General features: G+C 38.0%; 1 protein-coding gene across 1 annotated transcript in view; it reads right to left on the reverse strand.

Moving 5' to 3' along the window:
• The window catches only part of LOC144977264 (guanine nucleotide-binding protein G(o) subunit alpha), an 85,462-nt gene that overhangs the window by 74,309 nt on the left and 1,153 nt on the right, over nucleotides 1-10,000 (reverse strand). The window lies entirely within an intron of this gene.

Genomic DNA, 10,000 nt, shown 5'->3' on the forward strand with positions numbered 1-10,000 from the left:
TGATCTGAGCGGATGAGCGACTTATCGAGTGAATCATTGAGTGAGTGAGTGAGTGAGTGAGTGAGTACGTGGTTGAGTAATTGAGTAAGGTCGTCTCCATAATGTCTCTGTGTGTGTCTCGTATGCCGTTTGTGTGCGCGCTCGCGCGCGCGCGTGTATGTGTGTGTGTGTGTGTGTATGTGTCAGAGAGCAAGAAAGGAAAGAAAGAAAGAAAGATAGAAAGAGAGAGAGAGAGAGAGAGAGAGAGAGAGAGAGAGAGAGAGCGGGAGACAGACAGATAGATACAGAGAGAGAGAGAGGGAGAGAAAGGAGAGAGAGAGAGAGACTAAGAGAGAGAGAGAGAGAGAGAGAGAGAGAGAGATGAATGATGATACCAGTTGTCATAAATAGAAATTAAAATACTGAAGCACATTCTAAATGGAGATATAAGAAGAGGAATCGAAAGAGACTAAGTGAGGAGAAGAGAAAGACCAGGCGTGTATCAGTATCGGTATGTTTGCGTGAGTGCGCGCGCGCCTGTGATGGTAATCGCATATCGTGACAGACTACGCCCGTCAAATTTCAAAATCAATCTTTTTACCCATGGAAATGACACCACTTATACTGTCATTGGATGAAATTTAAACGATAAATCATAATAATGTGATTCAACGAAAGGCAATCTTTTCAGATATCTTAACCCTTAACGGCGAGAGCCGAGTTTACTCTTACCCGATGAAGCAATAAGTTCTCCCATATTTATCATACCTAACCGTTTTCACCAAGAGAATTATCATAGCGATGCTGCACGGCTTACATTGACGTTTCTGAAGAGATTAGCGGACAAAATAAATAAATAAATAAGTAAATAAATAATTCATTTTTTTATTTAATGCTTGCCTCTTATCAAATTGGACGTCAATAAATACTGTAAAAACATGTATCAAACCCACATGCCCTACAACAAATTAAATGATATCAAACACCTGCCTACATGAACATTTTGAAAATCGCAGTTTTTAGGAAATAAACATTGTAGTCGCTTTAATTAACTTTTAAAAATCAACAATTTACCCTCACAAGGATTAAATAACACATCAAAATCCTTTAAAATCATGTCTGTAGTCTACGTCAATTTTCATTTCCAATCAGTTTTAACGACTTAGATGTGCTCATGAAGTTCTAAACTTGCAGCCAAAACTTCGTAACGCTACAAATTTTTCGTCTGGAATTCAAAACTGATCAGCGTGAGTGTGGTCGGTAGTTGATCTATTTACTCAACTGACGTGACACCAAATCATGTCACCTGTTCCATTTCTTATCTTTTCTTTTCTTTTAAATCAAGAAAGCAGAAACAGCGATGATTCTCGAATTTAAATTGTTGCCCAAGATTTGTGACTTTAAAAGCTCTCTTGGCGAAGACGGTCAGGTGTGTTGATAAAGAATAAAAAAGAAAATCAACAAAACAATGATGGAACGGGAAATAGATTTTTCCTTAGTAAGGAAGCATGAATTGAAATATCCTTTTTTTTTTAGAAAGTCTTATAAAAAAGGAAAAGGAGTGAATTATTTTTTTTAACTGAGACGAGCATTTTAGAAAACAATGGAATAAAAACATGATTTGTTTTGTGTTGTTTGTCTTAGGTTTTGGTTGGGTTTTTTCACTTAGGGTATATGACGCCTTCAGTGTAATTGATTTGATTTGATTTTCATTGGTTAATTAGAAATATGAGTTAATTTATAGTTTCTATTGACAGATTCCCAATAAGAAACCTTTTAGACATGAATTAGAAGAAAACAAACAAACCTCGAAATCTATGCGTCATCAGATGTGTGTGTGTGTGTGTGTTTGTGTGTGTGTGTGTGTGTATATATATATATATATATATATATATATATATATATATATATATATATATATATATATTATCTATAGCGAAATAATTCTGTTCAATTTATGCAATGAAAATATAGAGAGACCGGCCAATCTTTGGATTGTGAAATCAGGGACACCCTGCTGCGATTGTTCCTTAATGCTGTGGCGGTCTAAGCAAACAGAACACGTATAACTTTTAAAAAAATTTGTATTTTAATATAAATATATATTGCTTGGAAATTAAAGGCAGTCGAGCAAATATGGGAAAAAAAAAAGAAAAGAAAATATAGTAGTAGTAGTAGTAGTAGTAGTAGTAGTAGTAGTAGTAGTAGTAGTAGTAGTAGTAGTAGTAGTAGTAGTAGTAGTAGTAGTAGTAACCTTGAATATTGATTGTCTGATGGTAACAGAATTTAGTGAGAACTACTCATAAAAATGGCTGACTAAATACAATAACAAAGAGCAGAGTGATGTCAACTTCGTTTTTTCTTATAGATGACAAACCAGGCAAAATTGGAGAGCAACAGGATTGAATATCAGCACTAAAATCAAGATTTTTAAGAGTAATGGCCTGAGCGATTTTCTCTATGGATCAGAGTGTTGGAAGATCACAGAAAGAATCATCCAGAAAATTGAGGTTTTCCAAAACAAATGTTTACGACGAATCTTCAAGATTTCCTGGCCGAATAAAATCTCTAATTCATACCTTAGAGCTAGAGCTGAGGTGGAGTCTCTGGAGAGTCTCATTAAGAGGAGAAGATGGCAATGTTTGGGGCATTCTGTCGCAGACCATACGAAACACTAACAAGGGAAGATTTGCGCTGGACACCCAAAGAAAAGAAGAATCGAGCCCGCCCCAAGGATTCACGAAGACATACCATAGAGAGGAACCTAAAGCAAAGAGTTCTGTCCCTCCAGGTGACCCCAAGAATAGCAGCTGACTGGACCAGATGGAGATCCCTTGTATCGCCTCAAGTGCCAACAGGCCCAGAGAGGATTGAGAGACTTCTTTGTTATTGTTTTTAGACAGCCATTTTAATGCTTAGTTCTTACTAAATTATATCAATCAGACTATAAAAGTTTAAGGTTACACATAGTTTTGTGTGTTGGTACGTTATATCAGTCTGGCGGATGTTGTGAGTATTTTACCTAAACGTGTAGCATAAAATATCCGTATGACAATGTTAAGTCAAAACTAACAATTATTGACTTATGATGTCGTTGAGAACCGTTCATGATGAAATAAATCATACGTGTACACAGCTCATAGTGAATGTAAAAGAAAAATCAACATCATAATCGCCATCGTCCTGTCATCATCATCATCATCATCATCATCATCATCATCATCATCATCATCATCATCATCATCATCATCCGCAGTAATAAGTATTTTATCCAATTTTTTAAAATTTGTAGTAATATAACTATGTTGGCTTTGTTAATTAGTAATTGTGATTTGTTTTCTGCATTTGGCAAACTGCCAAAATAAACTTTGAAAACCCGAAGGCAATAGTTCTAAAAGCAATCCAAACGGGAGAAAAAACTTCATTAATTATTAATTATTAATTTGTCCTGGTCATGGTACAGATTAAAACGGGTATTTTTTTTTTCTACCGAGCTGAAGAGACAAATACCGCGCGAGTGGATCAAAGCACTCAAACTGAGATGGTTCACTCAATGGTAATCGTATAGCCACGTTATGTAGGAACACACCCACCCACTCAAACAAACACGCGCACATGCACACATACATACACATACTCACACACCCAAAGACGCATACTCAATAAACACATACAAGCACGCATACACACACACAACACACACACACATACAAGCACGCACACACACACACGCATACACACAAATACACACACACACACACACATAACACACTCCACTTTTAAGCAAGACTTGTAAACATCACTCACATTGACAAGAGAGAGAGAGAGACAGAGAGACAGAGAGACACAGAGAGAGAGAGAGAGAGACAGACAGATAAAGAAAGAGAAAGAGAGGGAGAGAGATAAGACTGACAGAGAGAGAGAGAGAGAGAGAGAGAGAGAGAGAGAGAGAGAGAGACAGACAGATAAAGAAAGAGAAAGAGAGGGAGAGAGATAAGACTGACAGAGAGAGAGAGAGAGAGAGACAGAGAGACAGACAGATAAAGAAAGAGAAAGAGAGGGAGAGAGATAAGACTGACAGGGAGAGAGAGAGAGTGTGTGTGTGAGAGAGAGAGAGAGAGAGAGAGAGAGCGAGAGAGCGAGAGAGAAAGACATAGAAAGAGAGACATAGGAAGAGAGAGAGAGAGAGAGAGAGAGAGAGAGAGAGAGGGGGGGGGGGATAAAACAAGTTTTTCTTATACAGTGCAGTAACCACTGAATATGATCATAGCACTTTATAAGGGAGCCCAAGCCAACAGCTATATAATATCCCATGAAGTACGATACATACCGCCTATATGTTACACCCCTTCCCTCTTACTGCCACAACACGGTAATATGTCGGAAAATGAATGTGGATTGAATTTATAAAAAATAACGACTTTCTTTTTTTTTTTCGTTTTGTAAGATTTTGCATCCGTTCTTCGTAATTAGCTAGTTACTATTATGTTCCAACCAAGAACGATCGACGAACGACGTGGAAGAAACGAAGATGTCCCAAGACTATGAGAACAGATCTTCGTCAATCCTTGTAGGTGGGGAACGTAATCGTTCGAGTAGAAATAAACCTCCAGTTTCATATTGCGATAATTAATTATTCCAATGACCAGCACCGAGTTCATCCCGACATAATACCGCTTTGGGACGGCGGTCACATATTACAATATTTTGTTTTTTGACACAGACAAAGCTGTTACTGATGTATCTGATATATACTCACTAGTTCTACCCGCCAAAAAATTTTAAACCAATACACAAACTACATGTAACCTGTAACCCTGTCCTTACCAATTACAGGAAAATCGTCGCAGTCATTACCATTCCATGAACATAATTTGTCTTTTTTATATTTGTTTTGTACATCATTTAATGAATGTTAAGATTCATTTTGTTGTTGTTGTTTTTGTTTGTTTGTTTGTTTGTTTTTTTTTGTTACAGCCATAAGAAATTAAAACTCTTATTTACAGCTTGTGTTGCTGCACAATATAATTATTATGTATAGTTTTGTCCTTATTGCCTCAATGCTTGAGTGTAAAGAAATCAATTTTTGTGGTGGATAGGTGCGTAGCCATCGTTAACTTATATCCTGTCACTGACCAAAAAAATACGTCAAAAGACAAGTCCTTGGCCACAAAAGAAAAAAGTCCCAGTGGGTTCTATGTCAGGCTATAAGTTAACAATGGCTACGGTAGATGTGACATGTGTGAGGGAATCCTGAAAATGGTCGGTAAGGAGAGAGTTAAAGTTTATAATCTTTTAGTAAGAGTTTGTTGGGAACAAATCACACCTCAAAACAAAATGCTGATTGACGCCAACTTCATATTCAATGCATCCACTAAACAAGCACAAAGGGCTTTATAAGGGAGCCAAGCCAAGAGCAACAGTTATCATAGAGGAAAAGACATGCAGCCTGTAGTGCGCTTTTATAATTTATTTTCGACAGAGACGATGCTGTTATTGGCCAGGTATATAACCATTATCATTATAGAGTTGAGTAAGGTGACATCCATTTATTTTGCAATATCCATCACAGCAGACCTGGAACCTTCGACTTACTGGTCACACGCCGAGTGCTATTAACACTAGACAACAAAACAGAACACTAGACAACAAAACAGAACGTAATATATTTGATTAAATAAAATTTGAAAGAAATTCGGTCTCCTTAAGGGGATAATCGTAATCATGTAAAACAAAATCTTCAGAGCCACGAGGCACATAGGGCCGCAGTTCAGTCGGTTTCTGTGGACAATAACTTGCAACCCAATAGATGGAAAGCTAGCCCATCGCAAAGTACATTCCTACTCAATCCTTTTCCTATATTATTATTCACTCTCGCTTATTCTCATAACCAGCAGCTATGATCACAGGTATGCGCCTTTCACCTCATTACCGGGATGCGCCTTTCAATTCGGTTCCAGGCCATTCCAAGAAGCGTTCCCATTCCTAATCCAATCTATTCTTTGATGTTATCAATCCACGGTTTTTAAAAAAATCCGTTCTTTCCCTCTTTCTCCCTCCATCATTTCTTGCTTTACATAAACCAGACCTGCCTAGTACTACGAACAATTCGTAGAAATTCTAATCTTTGGCTCCAGCCAGATAATTGCATTCGCCTCTTTGACTAAATAAATCTTAATGAACAGAAAGGTTAAGCATTTTTGGATCATGCGGAGGGAAAATTATTTATTTCTTATTTAAAGTGGATGTTGTTTATTTTTCCCTTGCAAACTACGAATTTTTGAAATTTCAAGTAAACCTAGGTGCATATATCTTTGCAGGTCTGACAATCAAACTATATTATGCTACATTCAACGATGCTGTGATGGACAAAACTTTTCCCTTGATTTGAGAGAATTTCCATAATTTGTGTTATCAGTATGAATGATACCTGCAAACAAGTATATATCGGTCCGAATCATTACATAACAACCGTTAAGAGGAACTACTATCTCCATGCTCTGTCTTTAACCTCCCATGATACATCTTTTTACCAATTATAACAAAACAAGACACCACTGACCTCCTAATCAGTGCTGGCTAAACAGAGCAGAGGAGTAACTTCAACCTAGATCGAAACAGGTCTCTCTCTCTCTCTCTCTCTCTCTCTCTCTCTCTCTCTCTCTCTCTCTCTCTCTCTCTCTCTCTCTCTCTCTCTCTCTCACTCTCTCTCATAGATACACACAAAGGCTGAACTAAAATGACTCCCCCATTTCTTCTCTCTTTATTTTTCCATTTGGTCTCCATATCACGTGTATAACGATAAAAAATCATACCCTCATGAATTTTCCGCGCTTTGCCGTATACAGTCCCTTGTCAAATCTCGGACCCCCCCCCCCCTCCCCCCCCCCTTCCCCCGGCCTCCTCCCAAGCCCCACACCTGCCCTGCCCCCTTCCCTCTACACACCTACTACATATAATTACCGAATAATCCATTCATTGAGTCACGGACAAACCGGCCCAAAACTCACGCTCACCAAACACACACACACACACACACACACACACACACACACGAACAATTGCACAGAGAGACACAAATAACTTCATTCTATAAAACCCCTTTCTTCAATCACACACACACACACACACACACACACACACAAACACACACTTAGAAAACACGCCGGTACAGCAGCAACAACACGCACATCACATCCCTCCACTCAATGTAGTCGTGTGAGGAAGAAGCGATCGATATCCGAGTCACATTGATTTTATGGCCCTCGCTAGGCAAAACCCCTCGGTGCTGGGTCCGGGGAGCCGCCTGTAACAGAATCGATACTTGCCCGACTCAGACTCACGACGAACAATGACCAAACGAGAATAATATAATATTCACTACCTGTACTATACAACGGCTTTTTCGAAATGCGCGCACACATCATACACACATACCGTAACCAATACACAAACAGGCACATGCGCGACCGCGAGTTGAGCTTTTTTAAAAAAATGTTAACGCTATACATCATAAATAACGCTTTAAAAAACTCCAGAAAGGTGAGCATTTATGTAGCGCAATATTAAACAAATATGCCCAAACGGCTTCAAAGAAAGATCGCAACATGTTATACATTGCAGTTATTATTAGCCAGATTTCGATTTGAAAGTTACGAACAATGACAATGATAGGGAAGGCTGACCTGAAAAATAAACAAAATAAATTTTTTTAATGTTACAGACAAAATAAGCAGATAAACACAAACTGCATTACGCTTTTTATTTCCATTTTTCGTCATTTGTTAGCTGGGTAGACACTCGAAACATCTGTTTAATCTACGTTCCTAAAATCCAGCATTTCGTCTTATTATGATTGATTTTATGCGTTTAGGTAATATACCCACAACACCCGCTAGCAAGATCTAACGTACTAACACAAAAACTATGTGTAACATGGAACGTTTATAGTCTGACTGATTAATTTATCACAAAAATAGCTGTCTAAAAACAATCACAAAGAGCTGATGACGTCAGTTTCGTTCCACCCATCCATTTATCCCGAGTGTGTACCACATGATACTATCATCTCATAATAGACCATAATGGTACCATTACCATCCCACGCGTCCAACAGCTTCCTGTCACTCTGAGTTCCACTTTCTGGACTTCCACACCTGCTCGACCTAGACTTGACAGTCACCAAGACAACATAAACATGAACTCGTATTCATGGGCAAAATTGGGACATTGCTTTTTGATGTCAAGAGGAGAAGGGAATCAATACGATGGCTTAACAGCGTAATACGATGAGATGCTTCATTACTTATTTATCTAGAAAAAGAAAAAGAACAACTAATATTTTTTATGCCAGATAACAATGAATTTTGGGCTTACTTCAAAATATCTAATGTAAAACTTATTCTTAAATATAATGACAAAACATTCATTTGTTGTTGTTTTTTGTTTTTTGTTTGTTTTGTTTTGTTTTGTTTTTTTGGACCGAGGATGCGTCTATTAACTGGTTTAAGTCTTTAATCTGAGATCTCTAGAAAATACCAACTCTTTGGCAAGTTGGGACCATCTTGGTCTTTCAATAAATGCTACAAGTTTTCTGGCTAAAAAAAAAAAAAAAGAAAGGAAAATCTGTATCATCATACAGTGTATTAGATTGGTGTGTATGGAACAATTATACCAGCATACCTGGCCAATATCAGAACTAAAATGTGTTTGAGTCCATTCAGTGGGATAATTGTAAAAACGGTAAATTCCATCAATAAAAAAGAACGAAGTTGACGTCATTCAAACCTTTGTTATAATTTCTGGACAACCTGTTAATGATTAGTTCTCATTAAATTATATCAATCAGACTATAAACGTAAAAGATTACAGTTTTGTGTGTTGGCATGTTTAATTTGACTTGTGGATGTTGTGAGTATATTACCTAAACGTACAGCATCAATATAATGGTGGGTTTGACTTTCGCCAAGGCAAGGGACGATTATAAAGATCCAGTGGCATGCTGGCTGTAGTCATGATAGTATGATGGAGGTTGGAGGTTCATATTATCGCTTAGCTCGAGAATGTAATTTGTGTACCATTCATTACTTGACAACTGGCTGCTCCCTGCTTTAGATTTGGGTAATGAATGGTATAATTAATGATACCACAGCTGCAACATCAAAGAGGTGTCTGTAGACATGAAATCACACAGTGCATACTTTCTATTACAATCATGTAAAATGGAGGCTCAGGTAACGTATGCTACAAGCAATGCTTAAAATTAAAAGTAGGTACATGAAACAATCAGTATTATAATTAACGAGTGGACACCTTTCAGGGCACGATCTGGACTACATTCATTTAGGACTAGAAGTAGAAGCCCTACGAAATAATGGCCGTTGATGAAAATGTGTGTATGATGCATAATATACTTGTGCTCTGAAGCAGGAAGGGGAAAAATCACCCAAAAACCAGTATTCAAAGACTGGGAATCGACCCTCAGACCCCCCCCCCCCCCCCCCCCCCCCCGATAACTGGTCTGTGTCAATGCGATAAGAATGTGTGTTCTGCTAACATGAACGACTCTCAATCGTTAAAGAAAAATAAGCGAAAGCGGCCAGACTGTATGAATAACGCTTTTTGCCATTGTATTTAAACAATGTGCAAATTTCATGTAAGACTGCAAGGCTGAGACTGGGGAAGGGGAGGTGGACGGTCGTAAAGAATCGTAGTAACAGGGGTGAAAGAAAGGTAAATTCTTATAATTATAATAATTAAAAACTCTCTTGTCATACAAAAATCAGAACATATTTCGACGTGAGATGAACTGCCATCAAATATATAATATGCGTTGGTTCTATGGAGTTTATTATCGTTTTTGTGTGTAATTCATTACACACTCACAATAACAACGAGCGAGACGCTGGGAAGGGGAGGTACAAATAAACCGGACAGCAACCGAGATGAGTATCGAGTGAATGAAATACCAGTTCAGTAATAATAGGGCGGACATACAACATACACGCATAACCACGCACTG

This window comes from Berghia stephanieae, chromosome 7 (genome assembly GCF_034508935.2).
Source record: "Berghia stephanieae isolate SIO BIC M18660-M18661 chromosome 7, UCSD_Bste_1.3, whole genome shotgun sequence".
Classification (NCBI taxonomy): Eukaryota; Metazoa; Mollusca; class Gastropoda; order Nudibranchia; family Aeolidiidae; genus Berghia; species Berghia stephanieae.